Raw genomic sequence first — 18,944 nt, 5'->3', positions numbered from 1 at the left:
TTTTTTTTTCTTTTCTTTTTTTTTCTTTTTTTTTTCTTTTTTTTTTCTTTTATCTTTTATCTTTTTCTTTTGTCTTTTGGTGCACCAACCACAGCTTTTTCATTTCACAGGTCATTACAGATTTGATAGAGTGATTATACAGAGACAAATGACCATATCCTGCCACATTCTCCACATGTAGGTTGGTTAAAACAATTATTTTTCTTGTCTGGGCTGAAGGGTGCATTGTTCAGAGGGACCTGTAAGTCGTGGCAATGGATGTGTTCTTTTGGTAGGATTAAATTTTATATTGTTTATTGTTATTTAACTAGCAATTAGTGTTGAGTTTTTTGCAACTTAAACAGTAGAAATATCTTTCCCCCACTATTACACATTAAAAAAAAAAAAACACATAATAATAAAAAATAAAAATGAAAACAAACAAAAAAAATAAAAAATAAGAATAAAATATAAATAAAAGAAATATTAGTTAAAAGATGTAATAATTACAACTAATTTATGCCTTCCAGCTCTGAATTATTTCCAGTAGATTGTAGTTATGGTCTTTTTTTTTTTTTTTTTAACTGGTAATTAATTTTACATTTTCTCTAATAGTTTCAAAGGTGAATTAGACATACTTAAAATAGTCATATGAACACAGTGAATGGTTCAAATGAATTGTTCTATGGATACGGATAATATCTTAAACTCAAAATTTAGCAATTTCTTATAAAATCACTGAAATTTCCTCGATATTCTTCTCAGCTTGGAAAGAAAAATAAAATAATAAAATAAAATAAAATAAAATAAAAACATTTTCTTAATTTTCCAAAGCTGCTATACTTCCATATCTATAAGAGGTCACTGGATCTGTTATACACAAAATACCTTGAAAAAATATTAATAAAGGCACTTGAGCACTTGGCAACAAGTTGCAAAGAATTCATAGAATATTTCTTGTTACTGAGATAACAGTTTAGCATGAACTCATACGGTTTTTGTCATATCATGAAGCTGGTATTTATCAGTGATCTTAAAATTACAACAAAATGTTATTTAGAAACTATAGCTATTAAATCATCAATTATATATTTTCAAAAGATTTGTAAACTGAAACTAAAGGCACAACCTACAACATCATTACTTTTCCTAGATGAAAATTCTTCAATGCTGTTGAAATGTACTGAGCTTGTCTTTAAGCAGAAGACCCATGAAGATTGCACTATGTACATTGGAGGAAAAGTGGGGCTTTGTGTGTACTGGGTCTGGCTGGGATGGAGTTATACCAATGCTGTTCTAGGTACAAGTGCAGAACACACACTGTATGGGCTGCTGCAGGGAAAGTTAACTCCATCCCAGCCAGACCCGGTACATCATGTTACTGCTGAAATAGTATCATAAAACTGCTGCCTTTCCCAAACATCTTACACAAATATCAGTTCTTGATTTTAAAGTCAATGCTATTTGCTTTTTATAGGACAATGTATTCTGTGTCACATTCAGTTACTTCAAAAGCATGTAAGGACAATAAAATAAACACTTTGTGAAGTCAAAGTCAAAGACTATGATATTTATTGCCTATAACATTAGCCATCCATGCAATTGTGTTTTTTGTTGTTGTTGCTTTGGTTTGGTTTGATTTTTCACGTCTGGTAGTTATGGCTTATCACTTATTTATATGGTACATTAAGGTGCAGTATATTCCCTCTTGATATAGGGAATTTGTATATTTTTACAGCAACTAAAGAGTACTCCATATCTTTAATTAAATCAAATCAAAATAGCTCCACCAGAAGCATTGAGGATGTAGCTATATGTGTCAGATGAGAAATGAGCTTTGGGAGGGAGAGGGCGAAGACCCAAACTGACCTCCAGCTGTGCATCATAACAGATCTCATGAACCACGTCAACATCAATTGTCTGGTCTGAGGCCAAGCTGGGTGCTTAATATGGCTCCTGTCTATTGCAGGACACTTACTCATGTCATTATTTGCTTTTCTTTCCTGTCTCCAGCAGTTCAACAGTATCTGGAATTTTATGGATTGTTTTCACTGAGAGGCAGGTAGCAGGATTTTCCTTCATACAATTCTGCTCATCAGAGTAAATAAATATTGAATCCTATTTGCCAACGTAAACATTGAGAAGAGTGTCTGTTAAAATAATGCATTTGTTTTATATTCTCCATGGAATGCACATGTGAAACAATGAGGTGTTTGGCAGTCTGCACCTTCTGTCCATCACTTCTCTCACAAATGCCTCCTGAGTGTCAAATGGAGCATATCTGCAGAAGCCTCCATGTCTGGGTCTCATGCATGCCAAAGGAAGGGACAGTGGATTCATAACTGAGAGACTGGGTGACCCACCTGGTGGATGAGGGAAAGGCTGTTGACGTAGTCTACCTAGACCTCACCAAAGTCTTTAACACAGTCTCCCACAGAATTCTCCTGGAGAAGCTGGCAGTTCATAGCTTGGACAGGTACACTCTTTGCTGAAGATAACACCTTGGGCCATGGTTAGAGGGGCAGGCTGATCTAGCAATGCTCCCCACAGCACTCCTCACTTTCTTCAGCTACGTAGTCCTCCTGCCCTGGACAAGCTTCTCTTGGACATGGGAAGAAAAAGCCTGTGAAATCTCCAACCTCACAGCATAATTCTTGTACTATGCTGTCTCATCTACCACACAGATATTATACTGATACAACTGTAGCCATACTAACATTATACCAATACAAATACCAACGTAAATAAAAATTATATCCATCTAACGAGCATTTTCTATTCAAAAATGTATTCACTGAAAGTGTTATAAACATATTAGAGAGGGCTGCAGGTTATGACACAACAGAGAGACACAACTGTAATGGCTGTGGAATTATCTGGAAAGTGAGAATTTTAAATGAAAAATAATCAGAATAAAAAAGATTACCATTCTGAAACATGATCATGGTTTTTATGCAGGCATATCTTGGAAATAAGATGCAGAAATCATGTGGAGAAGGCCAAGGCCTTTTTACCACTGCATCTGAAAATTTTCTCAAAACAGGAATTTTTCCAGAGATATCCCTGAGGTTTCAACACTTCTTTATAGCCTTAAAAAGATAATAAAAAAATAAAAAAGTTGTTAAAATTGGAGAGAAGTTTAACTGACATCACAACAGGATCTGTTACTGGGACAAAGGAAGAGAAACTCCACAGTTGCCAGTTTGGATGAGTAGATGAATTTTCTTTCTATCTGGAACTGATGTTCCAGTGCCTTTAATCTTGGGAAGCTGATATAGTACCTTAACCCCTGCCAATCTACCAGATAGTTCATCATTGCCTTGACTCTGTCCCCACTGCAGTTCATCTAATTTTTGAGAGTTGCATGCCAGCTTTTGTCTCCCCTCAAAACTTCAGGGTGTTACATCTTTATATAGTCACTGTTCTGTCTGGGTATAGATCTGTTGTCATCATCTCTGCCAAAAGAGATGTTGGACATTAAACTGCCTGTTTAAAGCAGCAAACACTTAGTAATGTAATGCTTATTTAGCTAAGCTAAAAACATTTTATTCTTTTTTTTTTTTTTTTGGCACAATGGACTGGCATTGTTCTGCATGGTGTCTAATATGATGAGAGCCAACTCTCAATGCAACTGTTATTACCACTTCAGCATACAATCATAACAAATGTTAATTGGATGTTATAATTGTCTTTAATGTCTAACAGAAATTTCCTATTCTGACCCATTCCACTCTGGAATATTTAGTTTTAACTAGTTCAGTAATATATATTTTTCTCAGAAAGGATGAGTACTGAGGACCCAAACCTGTACAAGTATAGTTAAATTTTGACACTGTTAGTAGACAGAAAGCATCACTTTCCACATTGAAACATCTTGCTCTTCGTTGCTATCATACATTGATCATCATTACCAGCCAACCACCAGCTGTTACCATATCATTCTTGATGGAGTGACACAAAAAGATATGGAAATGTCCCTGAGCAAAGTTTCCTTCAAGCAGACTGAATGTTTTAACTTTCATAATATTTTAACAGAGGCAAGATGATTTATTCTAAATAAGTTTGCAACAGCTCGGAAGAGTTTCAAACCAAGAGAGGCCTTGTGAAGAACATATTTTCAAGTTTTATATCTCTTCTTTAAGCAAAGTTCTCAATTATTTAGCTGCCAGTAGAAATGCAATAAACCCAATATAAGAGGCTTAGTCATAAGATAGCTAAGAGAGAAATAAATCGCAAAAAGTAATGGAGGGCACTGAAAAAGACCCATGTGTATTGATCTTTCACTGCCTTAGAGTGCTATCAGTATTGAGTCATCAATTTAAGACTAGTGAAGGCAACCATATTAAGGGATTACCAACAACAGAAGTTGGCTTCTGAGAATCCTAAAATGAAAGCAAGTAAAACCCCAAGGACCCATCTAATCTACATTAGTTTCTATTTTCATGCTTCTATATTCCCTATCATCCTTGTAGAAGAAGAAGGAAAAAAAAAAAAAAAAAAAAAAAAAAAAGGCTAAAGCAAGGCATCCAGGCATACCTTCTCTTTTGGCTGATTTAAATAATGCAGACCAAATTATATTAATTCATGTACATTAAAATGCTTTGCTCTGAAACTCAAATGGTTGTAACCATATTAGGATTTGACCTTGCATGCTCATAATTTACTGTAAGAGAACAGAAATAAATGTAGTAGTCTGGATCCTATCAGCTCTTCACAGCCCAGTAATCCAGAGCAGGGGACTTTTGGATGCCACACAAGAGCCCATCTACCCTCAGGGAAGAGCATGGAGCTTCACAGCTGACTTAGAGTAGTAGCCTTAGCACAGCTGACACAGTAGCCTTAGAGAAGAAGTAGAATATTGGAAATCTGTCTCAAAACCTGCTGCAGGTCAGCAGGCCAGGAGGGAATAGTTAAGTATTCTCAGTATTCCCAGTTTTCAACATTTCCTCCTCCCTTTCTCTACCTTTTTTCTCTCTTCTTTTATCATCCAGGAAGATTTAATGCCACACACAAAAGTTTCCTCAAGACTGGGCTCAGTGCATTCAGCTGTGCACTCTTAACTCTATTTCTAAGTGACATCAAAAGCACCTACTCCCCAAAATCCCCAGAGTATTGTATCAGGTTATCAGTGGTGACAAAACAGGATTCTGTGGCATTTTTCTGCTGCTGGAAGATGGCCTTATGATAAGAATTTTCAGTAAACTACACAATTTGCTCTCTCCTCTCCCAAACATATCAATTTATACAAATTACCCATAATTTATTGGCATTTAACATGTATTTCAAAGTCCAACTTATATGGAGCCAAGAAGAGAGGGAAATTCTTGTGGATTTCAAAGTACTACAAAAGAAAGAAATGCAAGAGAAAAAAAAAAAAAAAAAAAAGTAAGCTGGAGTTGGTTCTTGAATTTTTCATTTTATTTTGACATAACATCTTTTAATGCCTGACAAGAATTTCTGTAAGTTCCTTGCACTGATTTTGTATATTATGTGAGTCATCTATGGCGTTTTCTTGGAGGTATCTTAATGTAATCAAATTACCCTGCTGAATGCATCAACAGTGACATCAAATTAAATATATTCTCCAAATATTTTTTACTTAAATTCATCTTATGGAGATAAAAATATGTTTAAATATACTGAAATAAATGCTTCAACATCATAGCTCAGCTGTACATCAAAGACATAAAAGTGGGAATAAACATAGATGTAATTAAATTACCATTTTTACTTTCATGTCCTTAGATGCTACACTATACTATGATTATGTATATGTAGAAAGGCCTTTATGACTTTAAAAAGATACTCTCAACTTGAAAAATACAGTCACTTAATATTAGACTATACTATATTACCAAGTTCAAGTCTTGCTACTGAACCCTAATTAGTATGTACATATAATGGTAACTATTATTGTCTTTTAAAATTCTTCTTTTACCACTGTTTGAGAAATTTCATAACGCAAGAGGTAAAAGGAAAAAAAATAAAATCTTGTCATAAATGCCATGAAATGTACAAAGCAAATGTACACAAGCAAACTGAAGTATCACTACATTATTTCATCTACTGATACGTTTAAATTATTCTCTGATTACTTTTAACTTTTTTTTTTTGCAAGTTAGGAGTGAGCTGAAATATGGAGCTGTGAGGTACAAGGCAGAAATCTCTGAGTGTTGGGATGTACTATGTATGCATATTGTGACACATGCACAAACAGAAAAATCAGCAGCAGCAGAAGGAAACCTAACTCAAAATACCTTGGTCAAGATACCCAAGTCCCTGCTGAGCAGGACTGAATGCTGCAGGGAAACCATGGCATAGCAAACCTCATATGTTGCTCATATGAGAAGCAAAAACATGTACAGGAAAGATACAGGACCTCAAAAAACTGCTTTGAGACCACAGTAGTTCATCATGCATGTGATCTTAGCTTGGACCAGCTATGCTACATTAAGACTTCCACTGATATACAAGTTAATGACCTTGTTAAGCCCAGTCACGTTCTTATTGCTGGGGTACTACTCATGCTTAAAGGGATTCATAAATATAACTGATGTTATGTATATAGATTTCTTCACAGGGAAATGAAAGACCTTATGAATACCAATAACTTCTTTGAGGTTTCAGTTAATTTACAAAATTAAATAATGTGAGTGTCCATTGATTATGAACGTACATGTGAATACGTAAGATCTTCAGCCTTAATGAGCACATCCTCCTTACTGCTTGCCTGGCAGCTAGCAGGTCTTGTTGTGCTGTGACCACAGTGTGCCTATGAGTGCATGGTGAATGGAATGGTATCCTGACAATTTGAAGACATTTCAGAACATGGAGCTGGGTGGAGAAGAAGAGAGGCCACTCTTCTCCCAAGTGTCTTCACAGAACACTACATATAACTACCTTGTCTTTACCTGTAGCCAGATGGAGATATCTAATTTAGCTACAGAAAGTATATTAAAAAATAATAATAATAATAAAAATAAAAAAGGCAAAAAAACAACTGGTTACCAACAGTAAAGTAAAAAATATTCAGCAGATCTACAGCATTCCACAGATTCAAAATTACCGTTCTTCATGCCACAACTAAATAAAATGTTAAGATCCTTTCATCATTGTTTTAAGAAGAAATACATGCTATACTGGAGGATTTTCTTCACATTAAAAAGAAGAAGAGGGAGGTTAATAACTCAATGTCAATTAAAGAATGTCTGACAGAGAAAGAAAGATTTAATTAGCGTAGTGAGGTCTGAGTTTTCAGAAAAGAGTTTCAAAACCTTTGATCCCATCAGAAGATTCAAAATTCTTTCTGATGTCAGCAAAAGCACTTGCAATAAGTAAGAAGACCTTTATTCCACAGAGGATATATAATAAACTTCTTTCTAGTGACAGAAACAGAATCAGTGACATCTCTGGTTTGCACTGCTTTAAGAGCCTTCAGAGTCTCATTTGTGCAAACCCACACATCTGCCTGCAGTGTGTTACCTTATTTGTGCTAGAGCCCAGGTAGTGGTGTGATTTGTGATGCCATACACTTCTGGAAGGTGTGGATGACAAGTGGCTTAGGTTTCCTGGCTTCCCACAGAATTTTATCTTCCTAGAAACCAGTATGTGGTACATTGTGGAAAAAATGTACCTGAGTCAGAAGATACCATTAGGAGACTGGGTTGGAAAAAATTATCTTGACTGCAGGTGAAGTGTTCATCCACCCTAAAAGATACTTAAAGGCCTTTTAGAAACACAAAAGGCCACTGAACCCTGAAGATGCCTATGCGTTAATGGTAGACTTGTCAGAAATCTCACCAGTGTTACTGGTCTACATACCTGTGTTTACATACCTGTGTATGTACATACTGGTCTACATACCTGTGTTTGTCCATTTTGGCTTGTTACCAAAGAATTTAGTTTTATAGGTGAAGGTCGATTTTCTGATACTTTAATAGCATACTTTGATGTAAATTAAGCCATTCACATTCCAACAAGAAAGACTAGACACATAGTAACTACTACTGAGAGCTTTAGTAAGCTGGTAATGGTTTCAACAGGTTAAATCTGGGCTTACATTTGCCTTCTACCTTAGTAAAAAACAGAAAACAGCAAGGCTGAGGGAGAGCCATAAGCCTTGTGCCCTCATGTCAAAAAAAGAGTGGATCTATTCAATCACTAAATTCTTAGCAGATGCCTACGTAGTTTTGCAACTGCCCATGTGTTAAAGGCACTTCCCCTCATTAAGACTATTTACATGCAAAGTTTTAAACTGCAGCTGCTTTTGTCATGACACCATCAAAATATTTGGAGTGATTTATTTATTTATTTATTTTAATGGGGGAAAATGTATTTTCCATTTGCACTTGGCATTACATTACTGAGAATTTCTTCTGGTAAAAATCAAACTGAATTTGCTGTGGTGGCACTTGTGTAGCTAAAAAAGTTTGGCCCAGCATTGTATTCCTAATTATGTTAATACGTTTCAGAATCCTTTTATGAACTGAAGAATGGCCACTCCTTTTGTCTGACTAGGACAGAAAAGAAGAAACTCACCTATACATCTGCCTTCCCATTCATATGCTCCATACTAAATAAATGTTTCCCTCTTGAGATTGCAAACCTTAAGATTAGTTTCTAAGTTCTGAGGGACATATTTAACATTTAACAGAACAGTCTGTACCCTTTACAGTAAGAGCAACTGTATTTGTGTGTATTCACCATAACACATAATATTAATAAATGTTTGTAATTCAGTGTTATTTGTTCTTAAAGGTTGAATACCCTACGTAGTTTACCTATGGCTAGCTTAACAAACTGAGTTGTGCATGCTGGTAGCAGTTAAAGGTTTGTTCGAATGACACAATACTTAAATAAATACATAAATACGTAAATAAATAAACATTCTTGCTAGTAGACATCATGGTAAGACTGGGGGGTTGAGGGGAGTGGCATATTTGAAACAGCTGATAAAACCAAAAAATATATATTTAATATGTTTTCTTCATGGGAAGAAAAAGGTCCAAACCCTTCAGTCTGGACAAACAGCAGTGGAAGAATAATGCAGGGAGAGAAAGGTGTGAAGTTCCTTGAAGATCAGATGTGGCAGTTAGGAAAGTTGTGGAAAAGCCATGGATACACGAGACTGCCTTTACCATATCAGTTTCTTTTGGGACCACAGAGCACAAAGAGACAGAGTATACAGTAGAGCTGATAATATTTTCACTACATCCCAAGAGTGATGCAAAGATATTTGCTTGGTAACTGAAGAACTTATTTAATTAATTTGTTAAATGACAATAATCAACAACAAAAGAATAATAATTAATTTTATTTTGATTTCATTAGATATTTAAAACTTCCTCCTCCCCTAGTATCCCCAAGCAAATGAAGACCAAAGTTATAGCATGCCATATATCCTAATACACATCTCAGTCCAGCTGTATAACCACACACAAATACAAGGGCATCAGTCATAAATACAGTGCAGTTTCTTTCAGTGTTAACAACAAGGTAACGGTATCATTGTTAAGTTTTGTCGCAATCTACGATACACATTCAAATCTCCTTTCATAGAGCATTGCTAGTCAAGGGTCTACATTCTATTTTTCTAGTTTAGGATTCATTTATTTATTTATTTCCAAAGGGAAGGGAAAGGAGGAGTCAGAGTCATTGCCAAAAACAATTTTGGAAGAAATCTGGCATCAGTTGTGACAAGATTCGCGGAAAGTACATTTAGAAATGCAGGCAGTTTACCAATAAAGAAGTCCAAAACGTAGCTATTTTTGAAAATGAACAAAAAAGATACTGTATTTTCATACTTAAAATACATACTCCAAAACATGGAAAATGGACATTAAAGTGTTGAATGGGAGAGGATTCCTATAATAATGCATCACTATGACTGGAAGATTTAAATTGTAAATTATACCTTTAGTCACAGCACAGAGGCATCAGTAAAAGAAGATATATACTCAAAACATTATTCTTCAGTTGTGAGGTTGTAGTCAAGCTGGGTGATGGTTGTCCTGCTGCTGGAGGAGCTGGCACAGGGTTTTACCAGCAGACCAGTAGGATCACTACCACTACTAATAGGCTACAGAGGCTAATCATGCAAAACCTAAAGCTTCCTAAAGGAGCCTCTTCCACAAGACTTTCTGATTTCACACAGAACTTCAACTTGCTCATTTTAGTGGCATTCATTTACCTAATTACTCCTATTTCAATGTCTTCAATGTCCCTTTCTCCAGTCTTTGAGAATACCAACACAATATGCTCTTCACTTACGGCTTGGGCCATTCCTTACCAGGCTTCTGGCTCTGATTTAGCAGAGAAACACTCAGAGAGCATAGAGGAACAAATCCTCCAAGCCCACACACAGATATCTGTAACTACATTGCTCAGAGACTTTTGCACTATCTTTGCCATAAAACGCAACAGATTGCAATAACCCAGATTAATTTTCTATGTTAATTTTGGAATGATATTAGACAGACATGATGAACACGTACTCCACTTATTTGAAAACACAGAACCAGAAAGAGACAATGTGCCTCAAATTAGAAAAATATACCAACCTTCTTTTCTTTACAGAAAACTTGTACAGGTCATTAGCATATTCAGTTTTGGTAAAGAATTCCAGTGCCTGACAGAAATATATATCAACACAAAAAGAATATTATTGAAAAGAATAATATAGACAGTATTGTGTCTATATTATTAGAATAATATTATTAGAATAATATAGACATGTCTATATATATATACATGTAATGTAGGTATAATATATTCATATAGTATAGATATGCTTTTATTATTACAATAATAATATAGACATTATAGTGTCTATATATATAGACACTATTGTGTCTATAGCTTTCATCTCCCAACCAACATTACTTTTCCTATATTTGGCTTGAAATTGAAATTGCTTCTTTTTCATTTTATATACATATATATATTCATATATATATCATAGTCAGGAAATGTCTGTCTTCAACAAAATCATATATCTATCTCCAGATTAGATTACTGCAGCAATTTTCAAACAAATTCAGGGAGATGACAATGACAGTGCTTTGGCTTTCTTAAAGCAAGAAAATAAATGAGTGTAGAAGGAAGGAAGGGGGGGTGTACATTTTCAGACTAGAGTTGGATATGGTTTGCTGAGAGGACAACAGGAGTTCAGGGGTCTCTGAACCCCTGCAAAGGTCTTGATAACCTGGCAACTCACTTTGGGTGAGCTCAAGGATGAAGGGCTTCTCTCTTCATCAAAATTTAATGAGATGAGTATTTTAATTCCTTTTTTTTTTTTTTTTTTTTTTTTTTTTCTCTCAATGTGAGCCAGAAAATTCCAATTTTGTCACTGATAAAACTCAACAGAATTGAAACCCTTGATATATTCTGAGAGGAAATTTCAAATAAGCCCCCAAATATTATCTTTCTCTAGGCACATCAAGCATTTGAAAGTTTTAGTTAAATAAACATTTTATTACTTATACTCTCAAGCATTTAAATACAAAAATCCAGAAAGAGACAGAGAAAAAAAAGTCCACCATGCACATACAATATACTGAAAAATGAATGAAAGATGGTTTTGACATTAAAACTGGAAGGAGAGCTTTCCTCGGATTTTTTGTCTTTGTCAATGCGAATCCTTCCAAGTCAATTAATCATTCCAAAGCTCAGGTTTCCTTCTAGGAGACCTAGATAACAACTAACCTGTTCAAATTAGGTAATCTCATCTTGTTTATAAGAAGTAGTATTTAGACCAATCCTAAAAATCTATTTCAGTTGATATGAATCTCTTAAACTTTCTATACAGAGTATCTGTGAGACTTAGGCGGCTCAAACAGTATCCACAATTTTTTAAACATTTTGAGCTGTGTGATAGAAATTCAAAGATTATATAGATTTATATTTTCAAATGCAGATTTCATAAACACAAAGAGAAATTTCAGAATATTTCTAGAAACAGATACATATATACCTGAAAAATCCCACACTTTGTCTTGGCAATGGTTTTACTTTGGCATAATAATTAAAATGAGGCAATGAAAGTCAGATTGTTCCAATGAAAGATAAAGATGGGATAATTCATCTTTTCTAGTTTGCTGAGAAGACAACAAAACAAAAGTTTTCTTAAACTTTTAACAGAGAAGTCTCATAAGATGCAAAGTAAAACAATGATGTAGAAATAATATTTCTCGGGAACCTCTATTTATTTTAACCTTCAGGAAGTAGGAACACTTACTTTTTTTGTTTGTTTGTTTTGTTCTTCAAGATATTGTTAACATAAAATTTTCTTTCTGTTTCACAAACAGTCATTCAAGTGTGTGAAGAAAACACATTTTTAAAAAGAAAATTGAAAGTTGCATCTATGTAAATGCTATAGCAAGTTTCAAAGTATGAAGAAAATGGAGCCAGAGGACTTAAGCAGACATCCATGGATGTATAAAACCTGACCTCTCTTTGGAAATCATATGAGATTCCCATCCAGCAGCTCAGAGTCAGCAAGGCACTAAACTGTCTGCAGCAGCCAGTCAGGAGAGCAAAAGATATTTCCAGGATCTGCAATTTTAGTAAGTAGTTTTGCAGGAGCTGTGTGATGGTTTTTAGTTACGCATTGTTACAGTTTAATAGTCAGTCTTTTAAGCCTGAGGGTGATTCACTGAAGTCAGAATAACACTTTATTTCAAGAATGGGGCTGAAGAAAACCATTGTATTTATCCTTTATGGTTTTCAGTGTTTTTGTTTGTTTGTTTATTTGTTTTGTTGTTGCTGTTGTTTTTCCTACCCCTTATGTCACTTAGGACACCTACATGAAAACAAGGTCATTGGCTTTAAGAGTTTATTTAGTCAAATAAACAGATATTTTCTTTATGTGAATAAAATGCCTCATACTTCTGATGTGATTTACAAATAACTCATGATCCTCTGATGTTGCACATAACAGTGAGGAAATGAGTTACGCATGACAACAAACTGATTCTAGAGTTTATTTGGGAAGATAAAAATAGTGGTTGTGAAAATAATTTCTGATTTTAGAATAAAGAATAAGGAAAGATAATTATTGAAGTAGAATATTGCCCTCTGTGAGTGCACACACAATTAATTTGGAACAGAATATCCAGAATATTACCTCTATTTATTCCTCTTGTGTGTTCGTGTATGGGGAGGTTGTTTGTTTGTTGTTGTTGTTTGTTTGATAGGAGATATGAAAATGCTTTAACACAGTAATATAATTTTTGGCCCCGTACTTTTGCTGTAACAGGACCTTACAGAGACAACCCAATGAGCTGCCTGTGTAGCTGTGGACTACACACCACAGAGATGATTCAGGGAGCCAATTTACAGTATCAACAGATAATAATCAGTATCTCCAGTACAGAAGAAAGAAGAACTCAGCTCGAGATGGTCAGCAACACTTGCTTCTTCTACTTGGCTGTTTACCTATGTCTTTTCTCCCTCCTCTAGCACAGAGGGTGCTGTGTCTAAGTAATGATGTGAAACCGATTAAGTAAAGTCATTGAATAGCCTTCATGCACAAGTCAAATAAGAAAATCTATACAGTTTCTAGGGGTAGGGTCCAAAACAAACCCATTGTTTCACTGCACGGGGCTTTGATTCTATAAGTTGAAGAAAGCCCTCAACCTCCACTGCATTTAAAGGGACTCAGATTTTTCAGGGGGCATAATTCCTGTTTAGGAAATCCTATGCTACAGAGGTCCTGGGTGTTCAGAAGCTAGTAGGATACAATTGTTCATTCCTACTGATTTACGCAGGTGCACACATCAGTGTCTAACTCATGGTGGTCATTAAGGGTCAAAACAACTCGTACCTTCTGTAAGACCAGCACATTCAGAAGTCATTCTACACATGAGCAACTCCTCCCAGTTTGTATTGTTTTCAGGCTAATCAGTGTGACTAATTGCTCTATTTCAAAGCTCTGCCAGGGTGCACCAGTGTGCTTAGGTCTGAGTGGGAAGGAACAGGGAATTCAAAAAGGAATGTGAAGGCTTTTAACTCCTAATCTTCAATTAAAATCTGGCCCAGATCATGAGCAAAGGTTTGTTTTTGTATTGGACTGATGTTTGGTTACCATAGTGAAATGAGCTGTGGTTCTCATTTTGGTTCCTAGCAAGCCCATCCTCACATGCCAGCATCCATCAATTTAGCAGGAACCAAATGTGATGCTGTCTCAGGGGAAGCCAAAACCCAAATGGGCATGGCAAGAGGATGGAAATGGTGTACTTCACTGGCGTAGGGAAGCACACAGGCTGCTACACGCTCTGGTTAATAGGTGCTTCAAAGACATAAATCTAATAGCTACAGTTTGAAGTATAAATCAATTGCTATTAAAGAAGTCTAAGAAAGGACTGAATTTATATACGAGCTGTATATACACATGGCTAGGTGCCAAACTTCCCTCACAAATTTTCTAAATGCCCTTTGGTTATGAAGGTATGGTAAGATATTTCTTGGCCCAGAGAGCTGACATTTGTAGCTACGCTAACAGTTTTTCTCTTAGGTGCAAGAAGTAATACCAGTCTGACCTTTTTTTTCCAGTATTGTTCTTCTAGATTTTAAACTAAAACTGTTTTCTTGGATCAATGCTAACCAAACCTTTTCTTTCTTTCCAAGACTCCAAGCCAGCTGGTCCTGCTCCACCCTGCAGCATCCTTGGATGTTCCTTCTGGGGCCATGTTCAGTGGTTTATCTGTACCCCTGCTGTTGTTTATCAGTTCTGTCTGCTCCAGGCATGCACTGAAGCACCAGGACAGAACACTCCCCATACCCAAGCCCATGCTCCAGCTTCCCTGCCCACCTTCCTCTGCTCTCCCCATTCTCACCCTGCCCCACTGCTTCAGAGCTTTCACCATCTCCCAAATCACAGTGGAGAACTCTTCCTGATCTACCCTGACTCCTTCTTTTGCATGGGTAGCATCCAGGCAGTGATTCAGCATTCAGGAGGGACACCTTGAGCCCCGAAAATATTGTTTTAATTCAGACTGTGGAATTTCCTTAGGCCTTTTCCCATTCCCCAACATATTTAGAAGCAGCTTGAATTTTCTGTCTATCACTGCACTAGGGGATATGCCATTGCTTCATCTTTTGAAACAAATGGAAAATGGCTAGTGAGCCTAGTGCTTCCAAATGGATTTATGCTATCCATAGCTAAAGACTACCTACAGACTGCCATTATCACAATGCTGTTTCACGGTAACATAGAAAATTACACTAAATGCATTACTCCTATATGCACAAGATTCAAAAGCATCATTTATCAGAAAAGAGTCCTTGTCCAAGGTGGTTTGCATTTCTTGGGAATATATTACCAGCTATCTAATTGCATAAATATTTCAGAAGAGATCTTACCCAGCATAAGACAAAGGAAATTTTCTTAACTTCTCCTAGCTCTGATAGTACAGTTGATCAGTTGATTATTTTTTTTTTTTCTGCAAAGAATATGACTTTACTCCCTTAAAACATTTTATTAATTAATAAAAAATATTTCCCATAATCTTAAATAGTCATAAATTTTGTAATAATTGTCCCTTCCTTGGAAAATGGAAAAACTGGAAATGAGAATGCTGTCTCCTTTGGGACATCAGAAACAGCATTCAGAAGCAAACTGACATTTTTAGAAGAAAACTAATGTAACATGGATAAAGACTTTCTGTATATAAAGAGCTTGATTTATAGCTTTGACAGTATATTAATAGAAATGTTATAAAAATTTTATCAAAAAGGTATATGATTAATCAGTATGACTTCATTAGAGGATGGTCACCATCAGCCTCAATACTGTTACACTTAGCTTTGCATCTCACTGTTGTAGATAGTGTTACCTTTTTTCTACCCCTTGTTTTGTAGCTTTAAATTTATATCTTTATAATCAAGAAAAAAAAAAAAAAAAAAAAAAAAAAGCTGAGTAAATAATACCATAGATAATGGTCATCTCATTAGCTGATGAGCACTAGGGTAGTAATATATAGGTGCAGAACTTCCCAAGCAGCCAGCGATTCTTCAGCAAAACATTCTCCAACCACTGCTGATAGTGGTGAAAGGGGAACAGCCAATAGGGAGGTTTGTGTTTCCTGATGAAACAATACAGTTCACACAGGGAAAAGGATCAGAGAAAGAATGGTGTGCTGCCCTAGAGAGAGTACCTAGGAGAGAAGAGCCAACAATATATACCATCACCTACAGACCCCACAAGTGCCAGTCTCAGCTCTCTCTGAGTAACATAAAGCATTTGTAAATCTGGGGGTTGGTAAACAATTTATATTTAGTGTCTACTTAAAGAAGATAACTCTATCAGATCCTTGAGATTTTGTAATTTAAATTGTTTGTCTATTACATATTCTCAAAGCTGGGACACCTTCAGCACAACGGGACGCTTTATGGAACACTATAAAAGTCCTTCAGCTGTTCAAAAACTTAGCAATAATGGAAAGCTGGTTATGTTAAAATAATTTGTTTAGACTCCATGAAATCATACCAGTGAATCTTCTTGGGTGTATGATTTTACTTCCAGCTAAAATTTGCTGTTCAAGATATTGTTTTTCAAGATACGGGTGTCTTCTGTTCTGTATCTCACGGTTCTCAGAGGATCATTTCTGAAAAACTCACCTGAAGTAAAATATTTCTAAATAAAATGTAGTGATTCAGGTTTCTGACATGTGAATCACAAAGAAATTGAGACAAATAAATAAATAATAAAGGGGGGGGGGGGGGGGGGGGGGAGAGAAAAAGAAACCCACTTTCTGAATATTGCAGTCAAGATATTTCCTCTTCCAGTCTACAGAAAGCAGATGGAGTGTGGCATGTTGTGTAGCTGATCACCAGCAGAGCACAAACTGTACAGCTGTGCAAATCAGACAGCCAGATGTTGTGTTTAAAGCATGCTAATTAACCAGAACATTCCCGGAATAAGGAGAAATAAATTGTCCAAAGTGATTGCACAATATTTCATTCTTTTTCATTTACCCATTCAGCTAAGCAGTTCACATGCCAATAACTTCAAGCATTTTTAAAGAATGTGGATTATTGGTCCAATTGTTGAAAGATCTGAAGGTATTTCTCAAGTATTTGTAGCCATCCTCAGTAATTCCTGGTCAGTTTATGCACTGCTTTTTCTCAGTTACAGTATGTGGATACTAAAATTAAAATCAAATTAATGAAATTTATTCACAGTCATAGACCAGACAGAACTGGCAGAAATCCTGTTAAAGTTATCGATGAGAAGAGGTGCTTTCAGAGCACCTTTTCTGTACAAAATCTTTTAAATGATGGTGCAACCAATATTCTCTCTTCAAAGGCTTACAAGTAGAACATGGTAAATCATAAAGGCATTTCCAGTTGGAAATGTCTGATTGTTCTGTAATGAAATAGGATGAACAAACCTCAGAACATTTGGTTTAGATCCGTTTAAGTAACAAAAAGTGTTCGCGCTTATTCCAGTGTTTCAGTCTGTAAAAACTGGGATGCACATGCTTTGATAATCACATGTCACGCAAGGCATCTTGTAAAGCTGGAAATGCTGCTAAAGAAATTCCTCATGAGGCTTCAGCCCCTCCACTTTTGAATTATATTTCCTCTGATGTTTTAATAAAAGTATATGCTGCACATATGATATTTTTAACATCCACTGACTGCAGAAACACTTTGGTTATATAAATGATTCAACCTTGACAATATTTGAGCAAACTTGTCCTTACTGGGAGCCAGAAGCTGCTGACTTTCAGAATGATCTTATATCAGGGGACGAATGTCTGGACCCCTGGAAGCATGAATTGAGATTTTTCTACAGTTAATTCACTCCCCAGCTGTGGCCATCATCAGCTGCCATTTCATTTCACTAGCAGCCACAATATATACATCTGCATTTAAAGCTTTAAAATCAAAGTATAGCCAGTTTGGAAAGTAATGCCAGACACTGACTCTTTCATGACAAGAGTTTTCTAGCAATTATATCCATAGCTAAACTGTACCATGGAAGTACTCAGCTACACTTGCTCATGTCAAAACTATCACAGAATTTCTTTTTCAGCTAAATGGTTTGCTTACTTACCTGTCCCAAAGTTTTACATGGACAGGAGAAACAATCAGGAGGCTTTGTGAAATTATATTTCATTGAGGAAGGAGAAAAGATACATAAAGGAAAGTTGTTTATGTTAATTAAATTAATAAAAGCAAGCATATTTATTCAATCAGGTTCTGTCTAACTAATTTAGTCTAATCACAAACAACATGAACTTCAAGTACAAAGGAAATGATCTTATAGTCAGGACTTTTCATAAATGTGAACATTTGCAACTGCCTTAGCAATTAACAATCCAAATTTTAAAAGGCCAGCTCCTAGTCAGTATAAATTATTGTAGCTCAATTAATTTAAATAAGGCAACATCAATTTATGGTAGCTAAGGACTTGACGTCAAATGGAATTGAAACTGTGGAAACAACTATAAATAATAAGCAACTAGGATGAAAAACAACCGACAACAGGTAATATGTATGGTATGTAGCCAGGCATGTACGGTACATAGAGAATATGTATGTGTGTATGCCAAATAAATAAATAAATAAATAAATAAATTCAGCCTCAAAATAAGCTGCTAACGAAGGCCTAAAAAAAGCACAGGAACGGCAATTGTAATTAGAGGAATCAACATGGGACCACCAAGTTTGGAGAAAAGGTATTAAAGGGAGAATTAAATGAAGAAAGGGATCCAGGGATCAATCTGCTCCTTTCCTGGCAGAGCCTCCCACATGGTGAGATGCTGCTGCCTTGAGGGTTTCAAGTGATGGTGGCTTGGTGGTTGCTCACAGAAGGGTGGTAAACACAGGTAGCAGAAAACCATACAACCACGGCAGCTGAGAGAGAAGGGGATTACTCAAAGCTTTCACAGCAGCAGTCTTTGTTTCTGCAAAGATTAGGAAGATGCTAACTTCAAAAAGATTAGCCAGACAGCCCAAGA

At 35.9% G+C, this 18,944-nt stretch overlaps 1 long non-coding RNA gene across 1 annotated transcript in view; it reads left to right on the top strand.

The window, feature by feature from the left end:
- The window catches only part of LOC118165354, a 22,809-nt gene extending 6,746 nt beyond the window's left edge, over nucleotides 1-16,063 (top strand). Inside the window, exons 2-3 of the long non-coding RNA XR_004750007.1 lie at nucleotides 1,081-1,084; nucleotides 16,051-16,063. This is a non-coding gene — a long non-coding RNA (uncharacterized LOC118165354). The remainder of the gene's footprint in view (nucleotides 1-1,080; nucleotides 1,085-16,050) is intronic.
- Nucleotides 16,064-18,944: the final 2,881 nt, after the last annotated feature.

This window comes from Oxyura jamaicensis, chromosome 3 (assembly GCF_011077185.1).
Source record: "Oxyura jamaicensis isolate SHBP4307 breed ruddy duck chromosome 3, BPBGC_Ojam_1.0, whole genome shotgun sequence".
NCBI classification, from domain to species: domain Eukaryota; kingdom Metazoa; phylum Chordata; class Aves; order Anseriformes; family Anatidae; genus Oxyura; species Oxyura jamaicensis.
This window is presented reverse-complemented; position numbering and strand designations above follow the sequence as displayed.